Source organism: Paramormyrops kingsleyae, unplaced genomic scaffold, assembly GCF_048594095.1.
Source record: "Paramormyrops kingsleyae isolate MSU_618 unplaced genomic scaffold, PKINGS_0.4 ups35, whole genome shotgun sequence".
NCBI lineage: Eukaryota > Metazoa > Chordata > Actinopteri > Osteoglossiformes > Mormyridae > Paramormyrops > Paramormyrops kingsleyae.
This window is the reverse complement of record NW_027325973.1, coordinates 1-21,551: the sequence shown is the minus strand read 5'-3', so window position 1 is coordinate 21,551 and position 21,551 is coordinate 1. Positions and strand designations below refer to the sequence as shown.

The 21,551-nt window shown below is 54.6% G+C and overlaps 15 non-coding genes and 5 pseudogenes across 15 annotated transcripts; all 20 read right to left on the bottom strand.

Annotated features, from left to right (window-relative positions):
* Nucleotides 1-2,226: 2,226 nt before the first annotated feature.
* Nucleotides 2,227-2,345, bottom strand: LOC140586099 (U2 spliceosomal RNA; annotated as a pseudogene).
* Nucleotides 2,346-2,540: 195 nt separating this feature from the next.
* Nucleotides 2,541-2,654, bottom strand: LOC140586124 (U5 spliceosomal RNA). The gene has a single exon (XR_011987988.1). It is a non-coding gene; the product is annotated as a U5 spliceosomal RNA (small nuclear RNA).
* A 436-nt stretch (nt 2,655-3,090) lies between these two features.
* Nucleotides 3,091-3,282, bottom strand: LOC140586073 (U2 spliceosomal RNA). The gene has a single exon (XR_011987959.1). It is a non-coding gene; the product is annotated as a U2 spliceosomal RNA (small nuclear RNA).
* A 195-nt stretch (nt 3,283-3,477) lies between these two features.
* Nucleotides 3,478-3,591, bottom strand: LOC140586122 (U5 spliceosomal RNA). The gene has a single exon (XR_011987986.1). It is a non-coding gene; the product is annotated as a U5 spliceosomal RNA (small nuclear RNA).
* A 439-nt stretch (nt 3,592-4,030) lies between these two features.
* Nucleotides 4,031-4,216, bottom strand: LOC140586061 (U2 spliceosomal RNA). The gene has a single exon (XR_011987955.1). It is a non-coding gene; the product is annotated as a U2 spliceosomal RNA (small nuclear RNA).
* A 1,271-nt stretch (nt 4,217-5,487) lies between these two features.
* LOC140586100 (U2 spliceosomal RNA) lies at nt 5,488-5,611 on the bottom strand (annotated as a pseudogene).
* A 195-nt stretch (nt 5,612-5,806) lies between these two features.
* Nucleotides 5,807-5,920, bottom strand: LOC140586121 (U5 spliceosomal RNA). The gene has a single exon (XR_011987985.1). It is a non-coding gene; the product is annotated as a U5 spliceosomal RNA (small nuclear RNA).
* A 424-nt stretch (nt 5,921-6,344) lies between these two features.
* Nucleotides 6,345-6,567, bottom strand: LOC140586010 (U2 spliceosomal RNA; annotated as a pseudogene).
* A 1,969-nt stretch (nt 6,568-8,536) lies between these two features.
* LOC140586120 (U5 spliceosomal RNA) lies at nt 8,537-8,650 on the bottom strand. The gene has a single exon (XR_011987984.1). It is a non-coding gene; the product is annotated as a U5 spliceosomal RNA (small nuclear RNA).
* Nucleotides 8,651-9,088: 438 nt separating this feature from the next.
* LOC140586044 (U2 spliceosomal RNA) lies at nt 9,089-9,321 on the bottom strand (annotated as a pseudogene).
* A 1,981-nt stretch (nt 9,322-11,302) lies between these two features.
* Nucleotides 11,303-11,416, bottom strand: LOC140586119 (U5 spliceosomal RNA). Its single transcript, XR_011987983.1, has one exon. It is a non-coding gene; the product is annotated as a U5 spliceosomal RNA (small nuclear RNA).
* Nucleotides 11,417-11,862: 446 nt separating this feature from the next.
* Nucleotides 11,863-12,054, bottom strand: LOC140586062 (U2 spliceosomal RNA). Its single transcript, XR_011987956.1, has one exon. It is a non-coding gene; the product is annotated as a U2 spliceosomal RNA (small nuclear RNA).
* Nucleotides 12,055-12,249: 195 nt separating this feature from the next.
* Nucleotides 12,250-12,363, bottom strand: LOC140586118 (U5 spliceosomal RNA). Its single transcript, XR_011987982.1, has one exon. It is a non-coding gene; the product is annotated as a U5 spliceosomal RNA (small nuclear RNA).
* A 450-nt stretch (nt 12,364-12,813) lies between these two features.
* Nucleotides 12,814-13,005, bottom strand: LOC140586051 (U2 spliceosomal RNA). Its single transcript, XR_011987954.1, has one exon. It is a non-coding gene; the product is annotated as a U2 spliceosomal RNA (small nuclear RNA).
* Nucleotides 13,006-13,200: 195 nt separating this feature from the next.
* Nucleotides 13,201-13,314, bottom strand: LOC140586116 (U5 spliceosomal RNA). The gene has a single exon (XR_011987980.1). It is a non-coding gene; the product is annotated as a U5 spliceosomal RNA (small nuclear RNA).
* Nucleotides 13,315-13,747: 433 nt separating this feature from the next.
* On the bottom strand, nt 13,748-13,939 carry LOC140586040 (U2 spliceosomal RNA). Its single transcript, XR_011987952.1, has one exon. It is a non-coding gene; the product is annotated as a U2 spliceosomal RNA (small nuclear RNA).
* Nucleotides 13,940-14,134: 195 nt separating this feature from the next.
* On the bottom strand, nt 14,135-14,248 carry LOC140586115 (U5 spliceosomal RNA). Its single transcript, XR_011987979.1, has one exon. It is a non-coding gene; the product is annotated as a U5 spliceosomal RNA (small nuclear RNA).
* A 430-nt stretch (nt 14,249-14,678) lies between these two features.
* On the bottom strand, nt 14,679-14,880 carry LOC140586088 (U2 spliceosomal RNA; annotated as a pseudogene).
* Nucleotides 14,881-20,598: 5,718 nt separating this feature from the next.
* On the bottom strand, nt 20,599-20,712 carry LOC140586114 (U5 spliceosomal RNA). The gene has a single exon (XR_011987978.1). It is a non-coding gene; the product is annotated as a U5 spliceosomal RNA (small nuclear RNA).
* Nucleotides 20,713-21,170: 458 nt separating this feature from the next.
* On the bottom strand, nt 21,171-21,362 carry LOC140586029 (U2 spliceosomal RNA). The gene has a single exon (XR_011987951.1). It is a non-coding gene; the product is annotated as a U2 spliceosomal RNA (small nuclear RNA).
* Nucleotides 21,363-21,551: the final 189 nt, after the last annotated feature.

Sequence of the window (21,551 nt, the reverse complement as noted above, 5' to 3'; positions counted from 1 at the left end):
GAACTTAGGCCCAAAACCTAGCCTGCTCAATACCCCAAACAGGAAGCAGTGGTCCACTCGGTCAAACGCCTTCTCCTGGTCCAAGCTAACGAGTGCCAGAGGGACATTCCTGTCCTCAGCCCAGGCGATCGCGTCCCGAATTAAATGTAAATTCCAAGTCGCAGATCGACCCGGGACCCCGCAAGTCTGGTCACTATGGACCAGGTGGGTCATGGCCTTTTTTAGGCGCTCAGTTAGGGTCTTTGCTATGATCTTTGCATCTACGCAAAGCATTGTCAGGGGTCTCCAGTTGCCAAGTTCGGCACGATCGCCCTTCTTGTACAACAAAGACAAGACCCCTGACCGCATGCTCTTGGTGAGCATGCCCTGACGCTGCACGTCCTCAGCCACTTCTAGCAGCTCCGGCCCGAGGACTTCCCAAAACGTGGAATAGAATTCCACGGGGAGTCCATCGAGACCAGGAACTTTGCGCCGGTTCATTTTGCCTAGCACCTCAGTCAGCTCGGCTAGAGTGAAGGGGGCATCTAAGCTGTCCCTTGCCTCACTGGGAAGACTAGGTTTGAGTTTAGATAAAAACTGCTCCCCTAGCTCAGGTTCGGTCTCCCTTTTCTTAAAAAGGTCACCGTAAAAACATTTAGCAACCTCCAGCATCCGGGCCGAATCGGAGACCAAGTTGCCTCCTTGGTCCCGGAGGGCAGTGAAACACTTTTCCTCACGGGCCAGTTTCACCTTATTAAAGAAGAAGGCTGTACATTTCTCATTCTCCTCCCTTTCCAAAGCCCTGGCCCAAAACAAGGAGGCCGCAGCCGATTGCTCGTGCAGGCCCCTCAGCTTAGCTTTGGCTGCCTGCACCTCCTCAAAGTTAAAAGCCCCTCCGTTGTTGTGGCGGGCATACTCCCTCTGCAGCCTGGTCTCTAGCCGTTGGATTTCGTAAAGCCTTTTAGCTTTACGCTGGCCGCAATAGTGGATAGCTAGAGCTCTAACCCTCTCTTTTACGCTCTCCCACCATGCGGCCGTGGAGACGTAGGCTGCCTTACAGCCCCGCCACGCAGTAAAATGATCCAGGAAGAGAGACCTAAAGTCTCTCTCTTCTAAGATCTCCACGTTCAGCTTCCAATAGCCCCTCCCGAAGGTAGGGGCGTCAATGGAAACTGTGGCCTCGACCGATGTATGGTCCGAGTACCACCGTGGAGACCTCAAAACCTTCCTAAAAACAACAGAGGGCGAAGCTAAAATATAATCAATACGGCTGCTGGCCCCACGACTGTTGTGCCAGGTATGGCCCGGATCTGTGGGGTTGCACGTTTTAAAACCATCAGAGAGGTTGAGGCTGCGGATCAAATTCCTAAAATGTTTAGTGCTGACATCCCCTTTCCCTTCTAAAAAAGTATTGAAGTCCCCTCCTAAAATTATGTGTCTATTAGTGACACAAAACTGGGCCAGCTCCTCAAAAAGCGCAATGCGGGACGAGGCCTCCACTGGAGCGTAAACGCACATCGCCCGGATGTGCTGACCTCTCCAGGTGGCGTCCACTCCCAAAACCCTTCCCTGCACTACAGTGAAGGTACTCACATTCTCAAAGGCCCGGTCACCAAAAAGGATGCCGACGCCTGAAGAATGGACACCACCAACGCTCCAGCAGGACTTACCCCTCTTCCACGCTTGTGAGAAAAGAGCCACGTCCCGCTGGTCCCTGAGGTGGACTTCCTGCAAGAAACAGAGATTGAAAGGGGAGGATGTCAGTTCATCAAAGACCGCGGCCCTTTTGACTGGGTTCCTCAACCCTCTGACGTTAACAGTAAAAATTTTAAAATCAGCCATGGGGGGATTAAAAAAAGAATAAAACAATAAGAAATTAAAACCATAAAAATTTTAAAAACTATAAACCCTAAAACCAGCTATTAAGACCCCTGTTCCCCCTCCCCGCTCATGCCCAGAATTTTCCCCAGCATGGAGTCCTCCAGGTAGGCCTGGTCGTTTGGTGAAACCTCCAGGCCCGAAAAGGTAATGTCCTCCTGGGGAAGGGCTGGGGACAACATTGACAAATTCCAACTTATATCTTCTGTTTTGGGGGCGGGGGGCGATACGACCTGTACAGGGGCCTCAGCTGGGGGCGCCGCCTCCTTGGGGGTACCTGTTGCCTCCTCTGCTTCCTTCCTCGTCTTCTTAGTTTTGTCCTTGGGGTCACCCTTCTTCTTCCTTTTGGTGACCCCGGCCCGGGCCTGCGGGGACTGCCCAGCCTGAGCCCGGGGCCCCTCAGCCCCCAACGGGGTCTTCACTGGGGACCTGGCCAGTGATAAGAACAGATACTACACTTGATCTTAGCCAAAAGGCCGAGAAGCGATACCCACAAATTGCGCCCCGCCGGGCGCCGGCATGCGGGATGCCGACGGAGCTGGCGCGGCTCAGCCCTCACCAGCCCCTCTGGCAGGTGTCGCCCGGCGAGTCCACGCGTGATCCAGGGAGACCACAGCCGCGCCACCGGGCACCTAACGCCAGCCGCTAAGCCGGGCCCAGTCTTCCTTTGACAGCAGCAGTGCAGCTCTGCTTGGGCAGAGCCTCCAAAAATACCATGAACTCATCGCTATCCCTCTCCACGGAAATCTTTAGTAAAAGGCGAAAGATTTATACGGGATGAAGAGAGACCCGAGTCGATATGGGGCCGCCGCCAAGCCCGTCGCCGTTAGCCGGGCCTGCGTGACGCCCCCGCTCGGAGTAGAATGCCCAGGGGCGTCGCAGCCGCCGTCCTCGGGGCCCCGACTCCTCCCTGTCCTCCTGTCCTCTCAAAAGACAGCAATCATTTTAACAAACATGAGGGGAAATTCAAAAGGCAAAGATGACATCATGCCTTACCTCAGCGCAGCTGTCCACCGCACAAACAGTGTGTCACCTTCCTTTAAAAAAAAAAAAAAAAAAAAAAAAAAAAAAAAAAGAAAAACGGCGGGAAACGGGGGCCACGCACAGACAGGGCCCCCCCCCTCACAGCACTCAGTCTATTAGTCACTCACTCACTCACTCAGTCAGTCAGTCAGTCAGTCAGTCAGTCAGTCAGTCAGTCAGTCAGTTCTGCCTTTCGACAACAGGGGGCAGTAGAGGTGCACCATTCCCGGAAGCACTGCAATACCGGGTCGATGCGTGGAGCGGACGGGGCAAGCCCCACTTCCGGCTCCCTGTTCCAAAAATCCGTTTAATATGTGGTCCCCTCCATGGGGGACGTATCAGATATTAAACTGATAAGAACAGATACTACACTTGATCTTAGCCAAAAGGCCGAGAAGCGATACCCACAAATTGCGCCCCGCCGGGCGCCGGCATGCGGGATGCCGACGGAGCTGGCGCGGCTCAGCCCTCACCAGCCCCTCTGGCAGGTGTCGCCCGGCGAGTCCACGCGTGATCCAGGGAGACCACAGCCGCGCCACCGGGCACCTAACGCCAGCCGCTAAGCCGGGCCCAGTCTTCCTTTGACAGCAGCAGTGCAGCTCTGCTTGGGCAGAGCCTCCAAAAATACCATGAACTCATCGCTATCCCTCTCCACGGAAATCTTTAGTAAAAGGCGAAAGATTTATACGGGATGAAGAGAGACCCGAGTCGATATGGGGCCGCCGCCAAGCCCGTCGCCGTTAGCCGGGCCTGCGTGACGCCCCCGCTCGGAGTAGAATGCCCAGGGGCGTCGCAGCCGCCGTCCTCGGGGCCCCGACTCCTCCCTGTCCTCCTGTCCTCTCAAAAGACAGCAATCATTTTAACAAACATGAGGGGAAATTCAAAAGGCAAAGATGACATCATGCCTTACCTCAGCGCAGCTGTCCACCGCACAAACAGTGTGTCACCTTCCTTTAAAAAAAAAAAAAAAAAAAAAAAAAGAAAAACGGCGGGAAACGGGGGCCACGCACAGACAGGGCCCCCCCCCTCACAGCACTCAGTCTATTAGTCACTCACTCACTCACTCAGTCAGTCAGTCAGTCAGTCAGTCAGTCAGTCAGTCAGTCAGTCAGTCAGTCAGTCAGTTCTGCCTTTCGACAACAGGGGGCAGTAGAGGTGCACCATTCCCGGAAGCACTGCAATACCGGGTCGATGCGTGGAGCGGACGGGGCAAGCCCCACTTCCGGCTCCCTGTTCCAAAAATCCGTTTAATATGTGGTCCCCTCCATGGGGGACGTATCAGATATTAAACTGATAAGAACAGATTTTTTTTTTTTTTTTTTTTTATCAAACCAGTCAGAGTTGGATACCCGTCGCTTCATCAACTCGGCCAACCTTCACTCATCATTCCGGCTATTTCAAATTCAATTACAATTTTTATTTCAATCAATAAAATATTACAATTATAATCTCCTTAAAAGGATTTCAAACAAGACATTAACACACCGTTAAAATTCAGCCCATATCAGAGTTTAAAATTTAAATATAAAATACATAAACCACACCAGACATTCAATAAATAAGCAAATATTAATCAAAAACCATTGAGTGTCAGTGGTTATTTTCAAAATCACCCCCAGGCTTAAAATCCCATTGCAAAGGGTTTCCGATCCTTGTGAACTTTATGGTGTGACACTGAAAAAAAAAACATTAACGCACCACCAAGAAAGGCACAGTATAAGGTGCGTGCGTTCACAACTCACGTGCCACACCGACCTTCCTGGATGGAGCTCGTACTCACCAAGATGTTAGTGGGGCTATGGCCGCAGAAGGCCCTTCCACCTTTCCTTGGCCTCGTGATAGCCCCACTGGATGATGTCCCGCTCCATCCTGAAATCCAAGTCCGCCACAATCTTTCGATATAATCCCCAGGCCCTCAAATCTGCCCCTTTATGGATGAGTGCCGACCTTGCATTCCAAAGTTCACGTTTGGTCATGCTGATCAGCAGCCACATCCGGGGCGGGAAGGGAGTCTGAGGACCTTGGGGCCACCCCATCATCACCTTATCGTAGGACAACACAAACTGCGGGTCTAGTTTCCTGCACAGGCCTTGCACTGATCTCCAGACCTCCCTGGCATACCCACAGTCCCAAAAGGCGTGCCTGAGGGTCTCCTCCTCTGAGCACTCGGGACGTGGGCAGCCTGAGTGTCTGGTCAGCTTGTGCCTGTACAGTACATCCCTGACCGGCAGCTTACCATGCACACACTGCCAGTTCAGGTCCTGCAGCCGGTTATCCAACCCCTTGGGCTGGATCCTGGTCCAGGTGTCCTTCTCCAGGCCCAGCACAGCACGGGTTCCCCTCTTCACCAGCACAGCCCGATACAGGGCTCGGTGCCTGGTGAGGGTCCCTGGGGGGAGACCTGCCGGAAGAGACTTACTCCACTTAATAGCATGGTGATAGTGGGTCGGCAGCGTCTCCGCCTTGGGCCCGGCGTTGGACCACGACGTCAACAGACGTCTCATGGGCAGGGCCAGCCACAAGTGAACAAAATACTGGTGGGGGTGTTCTAGGGGAGCCACCAGACGTGCACAGATCTGGGAGAAGAACAGGCAGTCAAGCTTGAGAGGGAAGTCAGGAACATCCCTCCCCCCACTGTCCTTTCCAAGGTACATCACTTCCCTCCTCACATACTCATACCTGATAAGAACAGATACTACACTTGATCTTAGCCAAAAGGCCGAGAAGCGATACCCACAAATTGCGCCCCGCCGGGCGCCGGCATGCGGGATGCCGACGGAGCTGGCGCGGCTCAGCCCTCACCAGCCCCTCTGGCAGGTGTCGCCCGGCGAGTCCACGCGTGATCCAGGGAGACCACAGCCGCGCCACCGGGCACCTAACGCCAGCCGCTAAGCCGGGCCCAGTCTTCCTTTGACAGCAGCAGTGCAGCTCTGCTTGGGCAGAGCCTCCAAAAATACCATGAACTCATCGCTATCCCTCTCCACGGAAATCTTTAGTAAAAGGCGAAAGATTTATACGGGATGAAGAGAGACCCGAGTCGATATGGGGCCGCCGCCAAGCCCGTCGCCGTTAGCCGGGCCTGCGTGACGCCCCCGCTCGGAGTAGAATGCCCAGGGGCGTCGCAGCCGCCGTCCTCGGGGCCCCGACTCCTCCCTGTCCTCCTGTCCTCTCAAAAGACAGCAATCATTTTAACAAACATGAGGGGAAATTCAAAAGGCAAAGATGACATCATGCCTTACCTCAGCGCAGCTGTCCACCGCACAAACAGTGTGTCACCTTCCTTTAAAAAAAAAAAAAAAAAAGAAAAACGGCGGGAAACGGGGGCCACGCACAGACAGGGCCCCCCCCCTCACAGCACTCAGTCTATTAGTCACTCACTCACTCACTCAGTCAGTCAGTCAGTCAGTCAGTCAGTCAGTCAGTCAGTCAGTCAGTCAGTTCTGCCTTTCGACAACAGGGGGCAGTAGAGGTGCACCATTCCCGGAAGCACTGCAATACCGGGTCGATGCGTGGAGCGGACGGGGCAAGCCCCACTTCCGGCTCCCTGTTCCAAAAATCCGTTTAATATGTGGTCCCCTCCATGGGGGACGTATCAGATATTAAACTGATAAGAACAGATTTTTTTTTTTTTTATTCATCTTTAATCAACATTTCTGCATACAATCTAAAACCAACACATAAAACTATAAAGACATTTATCACACTACCCATAATAAGCTAACTTCAACACTAAAAGAAATACACATATAAATCACACTCCTAACCTATTCAATCATAAAACAACAACATATATAACACATATTATAAAACAATCATATAATACCACATACATAAAACTTCTAAAATACTTCAACCCTACAACACCATTACAACACACGTTAAAACAGTATTAAATACATAAATACAGCAGAAATCCTAAAATGTCTAAAAAGGTAAAACACTATCATCATCAACAATATCCCCATTAAAACTAAGGTCCCCCCCCGACTCGGCAGCAACTAAAAAAGAGCGTTCATTAGCAAAGTCCTGCTGCCCTGCATAAAAACGTCTCTCTTGGGGGGAGACCAAAACACTTTGCAGATCAATTAGCTCTAAGGGGAAGATCGCTTCTCGGCCTAAAGCAGTGTCCTCGTTCCTCCGGGCCTTCTTCCTCCTCCTGCATTGGACAAACCTGGAGGGAGAGGTTGCGCGCTTTTCAGCCACGGCCACTTGACCCTTACCAGGGGACTCCACCGAAGCGCTGGAAGCCGTGGACTCCCCATCAGCACCGGCGAAGGGCTGTTCCTCGCTGTTCTCAGCTCCCCTCTCGGCTCCCCCGTGCATCTCAGCGCAGCCCGGCAGTGCCTGCTGTCGGGCCCCGTCCACAGCCGAACCCCGAGCAACGGCGTCGGCCCAGGACGGTTTGCGCTGAGGGCAGCTCCGGGCCAGATGGTCCTCACCTCTGCACAGGTTACACCGGAGGGGGCCCTTGCAGTCCTTCGCCAGGTGACCGACGTCCAGGCATCTCCAGCACTTCATGGTGGTACAGGAGTCCGCGGTGTGGCCCAGGCCGTGGCACAAGCGGCAGGAGGAGGGTTGCCCGGAGTAAAAAAGGTAGCCCTTGCAACGACCTATAATAAAATAAGCAGGTGGGTGGCTATACCCGTCAGGGGAGCTAGCGTCGGGGCGCAGGCACACCCGGAACTGCCTGCGCCCAGTCCAGACACCCAGCTGGTCTCTCACGTCCCTGTGCCCAGGGACCACGTCGACAAACCTGCCCAGGAAGGCAGCCACCGCTTCAGCTGGAACGAAGGGGTCCAAGACGTGGACGGTGATCACTCTCCGGTCCAGCTTCCACAGTGGCTCCACGTCATAGAACATCCGGCGAAGCTCTTCCTCCAAGCGGCTGCATGCAGCCAACATCCTCTTGTAGCCCTCTTCCGTAGTGCAAGTCACATAGAAGAAGGCCGAAGACTGGTTGCGCTGCACACAGATGATGTCTTCCATGGTGAGTCCCAGGAGGCCGAAGAGCACCTCCCGGATGAAGCACAGTCTCTCCGGGAAACTCTCCGGTTCCTCCTGGTGAGTCCACTTGAAGGCTGCTGTATGCCGGATGACTACGACGGTCCTGTGTGGGCTCCCGGACATCCTGGCGATGGTGGGCAAGAGAGTCCTCGGGAGCCGGGCAGGGAGTCGACGTGTCCTAGCTGGGTGCCTAAACTAATAAAAGCTGGAAATAAAACCCCAAGCTCACCCTGCGGGAACGGCGGTCAAGCCACCCGAACCTGCACGTTAGGCTTGCAAGGGCTACCCAAAATAAAAAAAAGCGCTAAAAGGAGACAACAGCTAGCCCCGTGGCAGCGGCGGTCAAGCCACCTGCTGGTCACGCTTTAGGTTCGCTGTTGCCTCCACTAAAAAACCTGGCAATAAAAATCCCTCCAAAAAGCAGCACTTGATCTTAGCCAAAAGGCCGAGAAGCGATACCCACAAATTGCGCCCCGCCGGGCGCCGGCATGCGGGATGCCGACGGAGCTGGCGCGGCTCAGCCCTCACCAGCCCCTCTGGCAGGTGTCGCCCGGCGAGTCCACGCGTGATCCAGGGAGACCACAGCCGCGCCACCGGGCACCTAACGCCAGCCGCTAAGCCGGGCCCAGTCTTCCTTTGACAGCAGCAGTGCAGCTCTGCTTGGGCAGAGCCTCCAAAAATACCATGAACTCATCGCTATCCCTCTCCACGGAAATCTTTAGTAAAAGGCGAAAGATTTATACGGGATGAAGAGAGACCCGAGTCGATATGGGGCCGCCGCCAAGCCCGTCGCCGTTAGCCGGGCCTGCGTGACGCCCCCGCTCGGAGTAGAATGCCCAGGGGCGTCGCAGCCGCCGTCCTCGGGGCCCCGACTCCTCCCTGTCCTCCTGTCCTCTCAAAAGACAGCAATCATTTTAACAAACATGAGGGGAAATTCAAAAGGCAAAGATGACATCATGCCTTACCTCAGCGCAGCTGTCCACCGCACAAACAGTGTGTCACCTTCCTTTAAAAAAAAAAAAAAAAAAAAAAAAAAAAAAAAGAAAAACGGCGGGAAACGGGGGCCACGCACAGACAGGGCCCCCCCCCTCACAGCACTCAGTCTATTAGTCACTCACTCACTCACTCAGTCAGTCAGTCAGTCAGTCAGTCAGTCAGTCAGTCAGTCAGTCAGTCAGTTCTGCCTTTCGACAACAGGGGGCAGTAGAGGTGCACCATTCCCGGAAGCACTGCAATACCGGGTCGATGCGTGGAGCGGACGGGGCAAGCCCCACTTCCGGCTCCCTGTTCCAAAAATCCGTTTAATATGTGGTCCCCTCCATGGGGGACGTATCAGATATTAAACTGATAAGAACAGATTTTTTTTTTTTTTTTTTTTTTTAATTCATCTTTATTCAACATTTCTGCTTACAATCTAAGAACAACACATAAAACTATAAAAACCCAACATCTTCCACATACTAACTAAAACAAACCCACATCAATACTAATCAAAATAGCACATATCAAAACCCATTTATACCCACAAACTTAATCCAACAGCATAATTAACAAAAACATATTACTGCCGTAATAATACAAGACACCTTATAACATACAAATCTTAAAATATGAAACTACTCAAAACATTACAACACCCATTAAAACAGTATTAAATCCATAAATATAGCAGAAAATCTAAAATCTTTAAAAAGGTAAAACATTATCATCCTCAGACATATCCCCATTAAAACTAAGGTCTCCCCCAGACTCAACAGTGGCTAAAAAAGAACATTCATTTGCAATGTCCTGCTGCACTGGATAAGACCGTCTCTCAAGTGGGGAGACCAGAACACTTAGTAAGTCCATCTGCTCAAAAGGGGAAATCGCTTCTCGGCCTAAAGCAGTGTTCTCGTTCCTCCGGGCCTTCTTCCTCCTCCTGCTTTGGACAAACCTGGAGGGAGAGGTTGCGCGCTTTTCAGCCACGGCCAATGGACCCTTACCTGGGGACTCCACAGAAGCACTGGAGGCCGTGGACTCCCCATCGGCACTGGCGAAGGGCTGAGCCTCGGTGTTCCCAGCTCCCCTCTCGGCTCCCCCGTGCATCTCAGCGCAGCCCGGCAGTGCCTGCTGTCGGGCCCCGTCCACAGCCGAGCCCCGGGTAACGGCGTCGGCCCAGGACGGTTTGCGCTGAGGGCAGCTCCGAGCCAGATGGTCCTCACCTCTGCACAGGTTACACCGGAGGGGGCCCTTGCAGTCCTTCGCCAAGTGACCGACGTCCAGGCATCTCCAGCACTTCATGGTGGTACAGGAGTCCGCGGTGTGGCCCAGGCCGTGGCACAAGCGGCAGGAGGAGGGTTGCCCGGAGTAAAAAAGGTAGCCCTTGCAACGACCTATCATAAAATGAGCAGGTGGGTGGCTATACCCGTCAGGGGAGCTAGCGTCGGGGCGCAGGCACACCCGGAACTGCCTGCGCCCAGTCCAGACACCCAGCTGGTCTCTCACGTCCCTGTGCCCAGGGACCACGTCGACAAACCTGCCCAGGAAGGCAGCCACCGCTTCAGCTGGAACAAAGGGGTCCAAGACGTGGACGGTGATCACTCTCCGGTCCAGCTTCCACAGTGGCTCCACGTCATAGTACATCCGGCGAAGCTCTTCTTCCAAGCGGCTGCATGCAACCAGCATCTTCTTGTAGCCCTCTTCCGTAGTGCAAGTCACATAGAAGAAGGCCGAAGACTGGTTGCGCTGCACACAGATGATGTCTTCCATGGTAAGTCCCAGGAGGCCGAAGAGCACCTCCCGGATGAAGGTCAGTCTCTCCGGGAAACTCTCCGGTTCCTCCTGGTGAGTCCACTTGAAGGCTGCTGTATGCCGGATGACTACGACGGTCCTGTGTGGGCTCCCGGACATCCTGGCGATGGTGGGCAAGAGAGTCCTCGGGAGCCGGGCAGGGAGTCGACGTGTCCCAGCTGGGTGCCTAAACTAATAAAAGCTGGAAATAACACCCCAAGCTCACCCTGCGGGAACGGCGGTCAAGCCACCCGAACCTGCACGTTAGGCTTGCAAGGGCTACCCAAAATAAAAAAAAGCGCTAAAAGGAGACAACAGCTAGCCCCGTGGCAGCGGCGGTCAAGCCACCTGCTGGTCACGCTTTAGGTTCGCTGTTGCCTCCACTAAAAAACCTGGCAATAAAAATCCCTCCAAAAAGCAGCACTTGATCTTAGCCAAAAGGCCGAGAAGCGATACCCACAAATTGCGCCCCGCCGGGCGCCGGCATGCGGGATGCCGACGGAGCTGGCGCGGCTCAGCCCTCACCAGCCCCTCTGGCAGGTGTCGCCCGGCGAGTCCACGCGTGATCCAGGGAGACCACAGCCGCGCCACCGGGCACCTAACGCCAGCCGCTAAGCCGGGCCCAGTCTTCCTTTGACAGCAGCAGTGCAGCTCTGCTTGGGCAGAGCCTCCAAAAATACCATGAACTCATCGCTATCCCTCTCCACGGAAATCTTTAGTAAAAGGCGAAAGATTTATACGGGATGAAGAGAGACCCGAGTCGATATGGGGCCGCCGCCAAGCCCGTCGCCGTTAGCCGGGCCTGCGTGACGCCCCCGCTCGGAGTAGAATGCCCAGGGGCGTCGCAGCCGCCGTCCTCGGGGCCCCGACTCCTCCCTGTCCTCCTGTCCTCTCAAAAGACAGCAATCATTTTAACAAACATGAGGGGAAATTCAAAAGGCAAAGATGACATCATGCCTTACCTCAGCGCAGCTGTCCACCGCACAAACAGTGTGTCACCTTCCTTTAAAAAAAAAAAAAAAAAAAAAAAAAAAAAAAAAAAAAACGGCGGGAAACGGGGGCCACGCACAGACAGGGCCCCCCCCCTCACAGCACTCAGTCTATTAGTCACTCACTCACTCACTCAGTCAGTCAGTCAGTCAGTCAGTCAGTCAGTCAGTCAGTCAGTCAGTCAGTCAGTCAGTTCTGCCTTTCGACAACAGGGGGCAGTAGAGGTGCACCATTCCCGGAAGCACTGCAATACCGGGTCGATGCGTGGAGCGGACGGGGCAAGCCCCACTTCCGGCTCCCTGTTCCAAAAATCCGTTTAATATGTGGTCCCCTCCATGGGGGACGTATCAGATATTAAACTGATAAGAACAGATACTACACTTGATCTTAGCCAAAAGGCCGAGAAGCGATACCCACAAATTGCGCCCCGCCGGGCGCCGGCATGCGGGATGCCGACGGAGCTGGCGCGGCTCAGCCCTCACCAGCCCCTCTGGCAGGTGTCGCCCGGCGAGTCCACGCGTGATCCAGGGAGACCACAGCCGCGCCACCGGGCACCTAACGCCAGCCGCTAAGCCGGGCCCAGTCTTCCTTTGACAGCAGCAGTGCAGCTCTGCTTGGGCAGAGCCTCCAAAAATACCATGAACTCATCGCTATCCCTCTCCACGGAAATCTTTAGTAAAAGGCGAAAGATTTATACGGGATGAAGAGAGACCCGAGTCGATATGGGGCCGCCGCCAAGCCCGTCGCCGTTAGCCGGGCCTGCGTGACGCCCCCGCTCGGAGTAGAATGCCCAGGGGCGTCGCAGCCGCCGTCCTCGGGGCCCCGACTCCTCCCTGTCCTCCTGTCCTCTCAAAAGACAGCAATCATTTTAACAAACATGAGGGGAAATTCAAAAGGCAAAGATGACATCATGCCTTACCTCAGCGCAGCTGTCCACCGCACAAACAGTGTGTCACCTTCCTTTAAAAAAAAAAAAAAAAAAAAAAAAAAAAAAAAGAAAACCGGCGGGAAACGGGGGCCACGCACAGACAGGGCCCCCCCCCTCACAGCACTCAGTCTATTAGTCACTCACTCACTCACTCAGTCAGTCAGTCAGTCAGTCAGTCAGTCAGTCAGTCAGTCAGTCAGTCAGTCAGTCAGTCAGTTCTGCCTTTCGACAACAGGGGGCAGTAGAGGTGCACCATTCCCGGAAGCACTGCAATACCGGGTCGATGCGTGGAGCGGACGGGGCAAGCCCCACTTCCGGCTCCCTGTTCCAAAAATCCGTTTAATATGTGGTCCCCTCCATGGGGGACGTATCAGATATTAAACTGATAAGAACAGATACTACACTTGATCTTAGCCAAAAGGCCGAGAAGCGATACCCACAAATTGCGCCCCGCCGGGCGCCGGCATGCGGGATGCCGACGGAGCTGGCGCGGCTCAGCCCTCACCAGCCCCTCTGGCAGGTGTCGCCCGGCGAGTCCACGCGTGATCCAGGGAGACCACAGCCGCGCCACCGGGCACCTAACGCCAGCCGCTAAGCCGGGCCCAGTCTTCCTTTGACAGCAGCAGTGCAGCTCTGCTTGGGCAGAGCCTCCAAAAATACCATGAACTCATCGCTATCCCTCTCCACGGAAATCTTTAGTAAAAGGCGAAAGATTTATACGGGATGAAGAGAGACCCGAGTCGATATGGGGCCGCGGCCAAGCCCGTCGCCGTTAGCCGGGCCTGCGTGACGCCCCCGCTCGGAGTAGAATGCCCAGGGGCGTCGCAGCCGCCGTCCTCGGGGCCCCGACTCCTCCCTGTCCTCCTGTCCTCTCAAAAGACAGCAATCATTTTAACAAACATGAGGGGAAATTCAAAAGGCAAAGATGACATCATGCCTTACCTCAGCGCAGCTGTCCACCGCACAAACAGTGTGTCACCTTCCTTTAAAAAAAAAAAAAAAAAAAAAAAAAAAAAAAGAAAACCGGCGGGAAACGGGGGCCACGCACAGACAGGGCCCCCCCCCTCACAGCACTCAGTCTATTAGTCACTCACTCACTCACTCAGTCAGTCAGTCAGTCAGTCAGTCAGTCAGTCAGTCAGTCAGTCAGTTCTGCCTTTCGACAACAGGGGGCAGTAGAGGTGCACCATTCCCGGAAGCACTGCAATACCGGGTCGATGCGTGGAGCGGACGGGGCAAGCCCCACTTCCGGCTCCCTGTTCCAAAAATCCGTTTAATATGTGGTCCCCTCCATGGGGGACGTATCAGATATTAAACTGATAAGAACAGATACTACACTTGATCTTAGCCAAAAGGCCGAGAAGCGATACCCACAAATTGCGCCCCGCCGGGCGCCGGCATGCGGGATGCCGACGGAGCTGGCGCGGCTCAGCCCTCACCAGCCCCTCTGGCAGGTGTCGCCCGGCGAGTCCACGCGTGATCCAGGGAGACCACAGCCGCGCCACCGGGCACCTAACGCCAGCCGCTAAGCCGGGCCCAGTCTTCCTTTGACAGCAGCAGTGCAGCTCTGCTTGGGCAGAGCCTCCAAAAATACCATGAACTCATCGCTATCCCTCTCCACGGAAATCTTTAGTAAAAGGCGAAAGATTTATACGGGATGAAGAGAGACCCGAGTCGATATGGGGCCGCCGCCAAGCCCGTCGCCGTTAGCCGGGCCTGCGTGACGCCCCCGCTCGGAGTAGAATGCCCAGGGGCGTCGCAGCCGCCGTCCTCGGGGCCCCGACTCCTCCCTGTCCTCCTGTCCTCTCAAAAGACAGCAATCATTTTAACAAACATGAGGGGAAATTCAAAAGGCAAAGATGACATCATGCCTTACCTCAGCGCAGCTGTCCACCGCACAAACAGTGTGTCACCTTCCTTTAAAAAAAAAAAAAAAAAAAAAAAAAAAAAAAAGAAAAACGGCGGGAAACGGGGGCCACGCACAGACAGGGCCCCCCCCCTCACAGCACTCAGTCTATTAGTCACTCACTCACTCACTCAGTCAGTCAGTCAGTCAGTCAGTCAGTCAGTCAGTCAGTCAGTTCTGCCTTTCGACAACAGGGGGCAGTAGAGGTGCACCATTCCCGGAAGCACTGCAATACCGGGTCGATGCGTGGAGCGGACGGGGCAAGCCCCACTTCCGGCTCCCTGTTCCAAAAATCCGTTTAATATGTGGTCCCCTCCATGGGGGACGTATCAGATATTAAACTGATAAGAACAGATTTTTTTTTTTTTTTTTTTTTTTTTTTTTCCTTGTACCAGTCAGAGTTGGATACCCGTCGCTTCATCAACTCGGCCAACCTTCACTCATCATTCCGGCTATTTCAAATTCAATTACAATTTTTATTTCAATCAATAAAATATTACAATTATAATCTCCTTAAAAGGATTTCAAACAAGACATTAACACACCGTTAAAATTCAGCCCATATCAGAGTTTAAAATTTAAATATAAAATACATAAACCACACCAGACATTCAATAAATAAGCAAATATTAATCAAAAACCATTGAGTGTCAGTGGTTATTTTCAAAATCACCCCCAGGCTTAAAATCCCATTGCAAAGGGTTTCCGATCCTTGTGAACTTTATGGTGTGACACTGAAAAAAAACATTAACGCACCACCAAGAAAGGCACAGTATAAGGTGCGTGCGTTCACAACTCACGTGCCACACCGACCTTCCTGGATGGAGCTCGTACTCACCAAGATGTTAGTGGGGCTATGGCCGCAGAAGGCCCTTCCACCTTTCCTTGGCCTCGTGGTAGCCCCACTGGATGATGTCCCGCTCCATCCTGAAATCCAAGTCCGCCACAATCTTTCGATATAATCCCCAGGCCCTCAAATCTGCCCCTTTATGGATGAGTGCCGACCTTGCATTCCAAAGTTCACGTTTGGTCATGCTGATCAGCAGCCACATCCGGGGCGGGAAGGGAGTCTGAGGACCTTGGGGCCACCCCATCATCACCTTATCGTAGGACAACACAAACTGCGGGTCTAGTTTCCTGCACAGGCCTTGCACTGATCTCCAGACCTCCCTGGCATACCCACAGTCCCAAAAGGCGTGCCTGAGGGTCTCCTCCTCTGAGCACTCGGGACGTGGGCAGCCTGAGTGTCTGGTCAGCTTGTGCCTGTACAGTACATCCCTGACCGGCAGCTTACCATGCACACACTGCCAGTTCAGGTCCTGCAGCCGGTTATCCAACCCCTTGGGCTGGATCCTGGTCCAGGTGTCCTTCTCCAGGCCCAGCACAGCACGGGTTCCCCTCTTCACCAGCACAGCCCGATACAGGGCTCGGTGCCTGGTGAGGGTCCCTGGGGGGAGACCTGCCGGAAGAGACTTACTCCACTTAATAGCATGGTGATAGTGGGTCGGCAGCGTCTCCGCCTTGGGCCCGGCGTTGGACCACGACGTCAACAGACGTCTCATGGGCAGGGCCAGCCACAAGTGAACAAAATACTGGTGGGGGTGTTCTAGGGGAGCCACCAGACGTGCACAGATCTGGGAGAAGAACAGGCAGTCAAGCTTGAGAGGGAAGTCAGGAACATCCCTCCCCCCACTGTCCTTTCCAAGGTACATCACTTCCCTCCTCACATACTCATACCTGCCGCCCCAAACAAGGTTAAACACATCCTTAGTTAAGCCTCTCCGCATGAAGCGGGGCATGGGGAACACATGGGCGAGGTAGAGGAGGGTGGGAAGGATATCAACCTTCAAGGCGAGAACCTTACCCAGGAAGGACAGGGACCTGGCCTTCCACATCCCCATCTTCCGCCTGGCGATCGTCAAACGCTCTTCCCAGTTTACCCGGGCAGCACCTTTCGAAAGAAAGTTAACCCCCAACACCTTGAGAGGGCCGCCGCAGAGAGTGAGCCCCCCCGGGACGTCCTCTCTCGCCTTCCAGCTGCCAAAGTACTTGACCACCGACTTGCTCAGGTTAAGTGCAGCCCCGGAGGCCTTCCCGAACGCCTGCACCAAGCCCAGGGCGTGACCGAGCGCATGGTCCGAGCACACAAACAGAGTGGTATCGTCTGCGTACTGGGCCAGCTTTACCGTCAGGCCCCCACTCCCTGGCAGGATCAGGCCGTTGATACCTGGATGGGCACGGATGGCGCTCGCCAACGGCTCTATATATAGAGCGTAGAGGAGGGGGGAGAGAGGGCAACCCTGCCTCACTCCACTTGACTGGGGAACCCAATCACTGAGGGAACCATTAATCGACACATGGCTACCAACCTCAGTATAAAGCGCATGAACCCATCCCAAGAACTTAGGCCCAAAACCTAGCCTGCTCAATACCCCAAACAGGAAGCAGTGGTCCACTCGGTCAAACGCCTTCTCCTGGTCCAAGCTAACGAGTGCCAGAGGGACATTCCTGTCCTCAGCCCAGGCGATCGCGTCCCGAATTAAATGTAAATTCCAAGTCGCAGATCGACCCGGGACCCCGCAAGTCTGGTCACTATGAACCAGGTGGGTCATGGCCTTTTTTAGGCGCTCAGTTAGGGTCTTTGCTATGATCTTTGCATCTACGCAAAGCATTGTCAGGGGTCTCCAGTTGCCAAGTTCGGCACGATCGCCCTTCTTGTACAACAAAGACAAGACCCCTGACCGCATGCTCTTGGTGAGCATGCCCTGACGCTGCACGTCCTCAGCCACTTCTAGCAGCTCCGGCCCGAGGACTTCCCAAAACGTGGAATAGAATTCCACGGGGAGTCCATCGAGACCAGGAACTTTGCGCCGGTTCATTTTGCCTAGCACCTCAGTCAGCTCGGCTAGAGTGAAGGGGGCATCTAAGCTGTCCCTTGCCTCACTGGGAAGACTAGGTTTGAGTTTAGATAAAAACTGCTCCCCTAGCTCAGGTTCGGTCTCCCTTTTCTTAAAAAGGTCACCGTAAAAACATTTAGCAACCTCCAGCATCCGGGCCGAATCGGAGACCAGGTTGCCTCCTTGGTCCCGGAGGGCAGTGAAACACTTTTCCTCACGGGCCAGTTTCACCTTATTAAAGAAGAAGGCTGTACATTTCTCATTCTCCTCCCTTTCCAAAGCCCTGGCCCAAAACAAGGAGGCCGCAGCCGATTGCTCGTGCAGGCCCCTCAGCTTAGCTTTGGCTGCCTGCACCTCCTCAAAGTTAAAAGCCCCTCCGTTGTTGTGGCGGGCATACTCCCTCTGCAGCCTGGTCTCTAGCCGTTGGATTTCGTAAAGCCTTTTAGCTTTACGCTGGCCGCAATAGTGGATAGCTAGAGCTCTAACCCTCTCTTTTACGCTCTCCCACCATGCGGCCGTGGAGACGTAGGCTGCCTTACAGCCCCGCCACGCAGTAAAATGATCCAGGAAGAGAGACCTAAAGTCTCTCTCTTCTAAGATCTCCACGTTCAGCTTCCAATAGCCCCTCCCGAAGGTAGGGGCGTCAATGGAAACTGTGGCCTCGACCGATGTATGGTCCGAGTACCACCGTGGAGACCTCAAAACCTTCCTAAAAACAACAGAGGGCGAAGCTAAAATATAATCAATACGGCTGCTGGCCCCACGACTGTTGTGCCAGGTATGGCCCGGATCTGTGGGGTTGCACGTTTTAAAACCATCAGAGAGGTTGAGGCTGCGGATCAAATTCCTAAAATGTTTAGTGCTGACATCCCCTTTCCCTTCTAAAAAAGTATTGAAGTCCCCTCCTAAAATTATGTGTCTATTAGTGACACAAAACTGGGCCAGCTCCTCAAAAAGCGCAATGCGGGACGAGGCCTCCACTGGAGCGTAAACGCACATCGCCCGGATGTGCTGACCTCTCCAGGTGGCGTCCACTCCCAAAACCCTTCCCTGCACTACAGTGAAGGTACTCACATTCTCAAAGGCCCGGTCACCAAAAAGGATGCCGACGCCTGAAGAATGGACACCACCAACGCTCCAGCAGGACTTACCCCTCTTCCACGCTTGTGAGAAAAGAGCCACGTCCCGCTGGTCCCTGAGGTGGACTTCCTGCAAGAAACAGAGATTGAAAGGGGAGGATGTCAGTTCATCAAAGACCGCGGCCCTTTTGACTGGGTTCCTCAACCCTCTGACGTTAACAGTAAAAATTTTAAAATCAGCCATGGGGGGATTAAAAAAAGAATAAAACAATAAGAAATTAAAACCATAAAAATTTTAAAAACTATAAACCCTAAAACCAGCTATTAAGACCCCTGTTCCCCCTCCCCGCTCATGCCCAGAATTTTCCCCAGCATGGAGTCCTCCAGGTAGGCCTGGTCGTTTGGTGAAACCTCCAGGCCCGAAAAGGTAATGTCCTCCTGGGGAAGGGCTGGGGACAACATTGACAAATTCCAACTTATATCTTCTGTTTTGGGGGCGGGGGGCGATACGACCTGTACAGGGGCCTCAGCTGGGGGCGCCGCCTCCTTGGGGGTACCTGTTGCCTCCTCTGCTTCCTTCCTCGTCTTCTTAGTTTTGTCCTTGGGGTCACCCTTCTTCTTCCTTTTGGTGACCCCGGCCCGGGCCTGCGGGGACTGCCCAGCCTGAGCCCGGGGCCCCTCAGCCCCCAACGGGGTCTTCACTGGGGACCTGGCCACTTCTTCCTGGGCCCCCACTGACCTCTCCTGAGGCCCCCCTGGCTTTGGGGCAGGGAGCAGCTCCCGGTCCGGCACCCGCCTCACCTGCCCACCACCCGCCAGAACGCCCGCATAGGAGCGCTGGGGGCAGACACGGGCCAGGTGCTCCTCGCTGCTACAGTGGCGGCAACGTTGGGGGCCCTTACAGTCCTTAGCCATGTGCCCGGGCTCAAGGCAGTTACGGCACTTAAGGTCCGGGCAGTCCTCCGCCTTGTGTCCATGGCCCTGGCACGACCGGCAGAAGGTAGGCTGTCCAGTGTAGAACAGGTACCCCCTGTTGGGCCCGATGGAAAAGTAGGCTGGGGGATGAAGATATCCCCCCTTTCCATCCGGCCGCAGTCGCACCTGAAACTGGCGGCGCCCATTCCACACACCCAGCTCGTCCCGGACGTCTCTGTGTCCTGGTAAAACCTCAACGTGTTTAGTGAGAAAATGGCAGACGGCCTCCGCCGACACGTAAGGATTGAACACATGCACCGTTACCACCCGCTTGTCCGTAAACCACAAGGGCTCAACCGAGTACATATTCAAGAGCGGGTGGTCGGACTTGCTCTGCTCCAGCACCCTCCGGTATGCCTCCTCAGAGGCCAAGGTAACATCCAGAAACCTCTGGGGATGGTTCCTCTGGACGCAGATCAGGTCCTCCAGCTTAAAGCCCAGCACACCAAACACCACCTCCCGGATGAAGAAGACCCTGTCGTGAAACTGGGCCTCTCCATCCAGGTTCCTCCAACGGAACCGGGCCGTGTTAAGCAGACCGCCACCTACCATCGGACCCGGTCCGGAGGAGGGGGTCGTCCCGGCCACTGGAGCCGCCGCTGGGGCCGTCACTGCCGTCCTGGGAGTCGTAGCTGCCATCCTCCAGCTGGGGTGCTCCGGCATCAGCCGTCCCACTCGGAGTGGAGCAAGGCGCAGTGTTCCAGAGGTCCTTCCGCCGTAGTCCAAGACGGGCTGAGCTAAAAACTAGACTAAAAAATAAAATAATAAAAGTGAATAAAAACAAACAAGGGCTGAAAAACACTAAAACAGGATACCAAGGTTCACCCCGTGGCAGCGGCGGTCAGGCCACCTGCTGGGCACGCATTAGGATCCCCTTGGTATCCGCTAAACTAAAAAACACGACGGGTAAAACGGCTAAGAAAAACGCCAAAAGTTTTTAAAAACTTGATCTTAGCCAAAAGGCCGAGAAGCGATACCCACAAATTGCGCCCCGCCGGGCGCCGGCATGCGGGATGCCGACGGAGCTGGCGCGGCTCAGCCCTCACCAGCCCCTCTGGCAGGTGTCGCCCGGCGAGTCCACGCGTGATCCAGGGAGACCACAGCCGCGCCACCGGGCACCTAACGCCAGCCGCTAAGCCGGGCCCAGTCTTCCTTTGACAGCAGCAGTGCAGCTCTGCTTGGGCAGAGCCTCCAAAAATACCATGAACTCATCGCTATCCCTCTCCACGGAAATCTTTAGTAAAAGGCGAAAGATTTATACGGGATGAAGAGAGACCCGAGTCGATATGGGGCCGCCGCCAAGCCCGTCGCCGTTAGCCGGGCCTGCGTGACGCCCCCGCTCGGAGTAGAATGCCCAGGGGCGTCGCAGCCGCCGTCCTCGGGGCCCCGACTCCTCCCTGTCCTCCTGTCCTCTCAAAAGACAGCAATCATTTTAACAAACATGAGGGGAAATTCAAAAGGCAAAGATGACATCATGCCTTACCTCAGCGCAGCTGTCCACCGCACAAACAGTGTGTCACCTTCCTTTAAAAAAAAAAAAAAAAAAAAAAAAAAAAAAAAAAAGAAAAACGGCGGGAAACGGGGGCCACGCACAGACAGGGCCCCCCCCCTCACAGCACTCAGTCTATTAGTCACTCACTCACTCATCATCATCAGTCAGTCAGTCAGTCAGTCAGTCAGTCAGTCAGTCAGTCAGTCAGTCAGTCAGTCAGTCAGTTCTGCCTTTCGACAACAGGGGGCAGTAGAGGTGCACCATTCCCGGAAGCACTGCAATACCGGGTCGATGCGTGGAGCGGACGGGGCAAGCCCCACTTCCGGCTCCCTGTTCCAAAAATCCGTTTAATATGTGGTCCCCTCCATGGGGGACGTATCAGATATTAAACTGATAAGAACAGATACTACACTTGATCTTAGCCAAAAGGCCGAGAAGCGATACCCACAAATTGCGCCCCGCCGGGCGCCGGCATGCGGGATGCCGACGGAGCTGGCGCGGCTCAGCCCTCACCAGCCCCTCTGGCAGGTGTCGCCCGGCGAGTCCACGCGTGATCCAGGGAGACCACAGCCGCGCCACCGGGCACCTAACGCCAGCCGCTAAGCCGGGCCCAGTCTTCCTTTGACAGCAG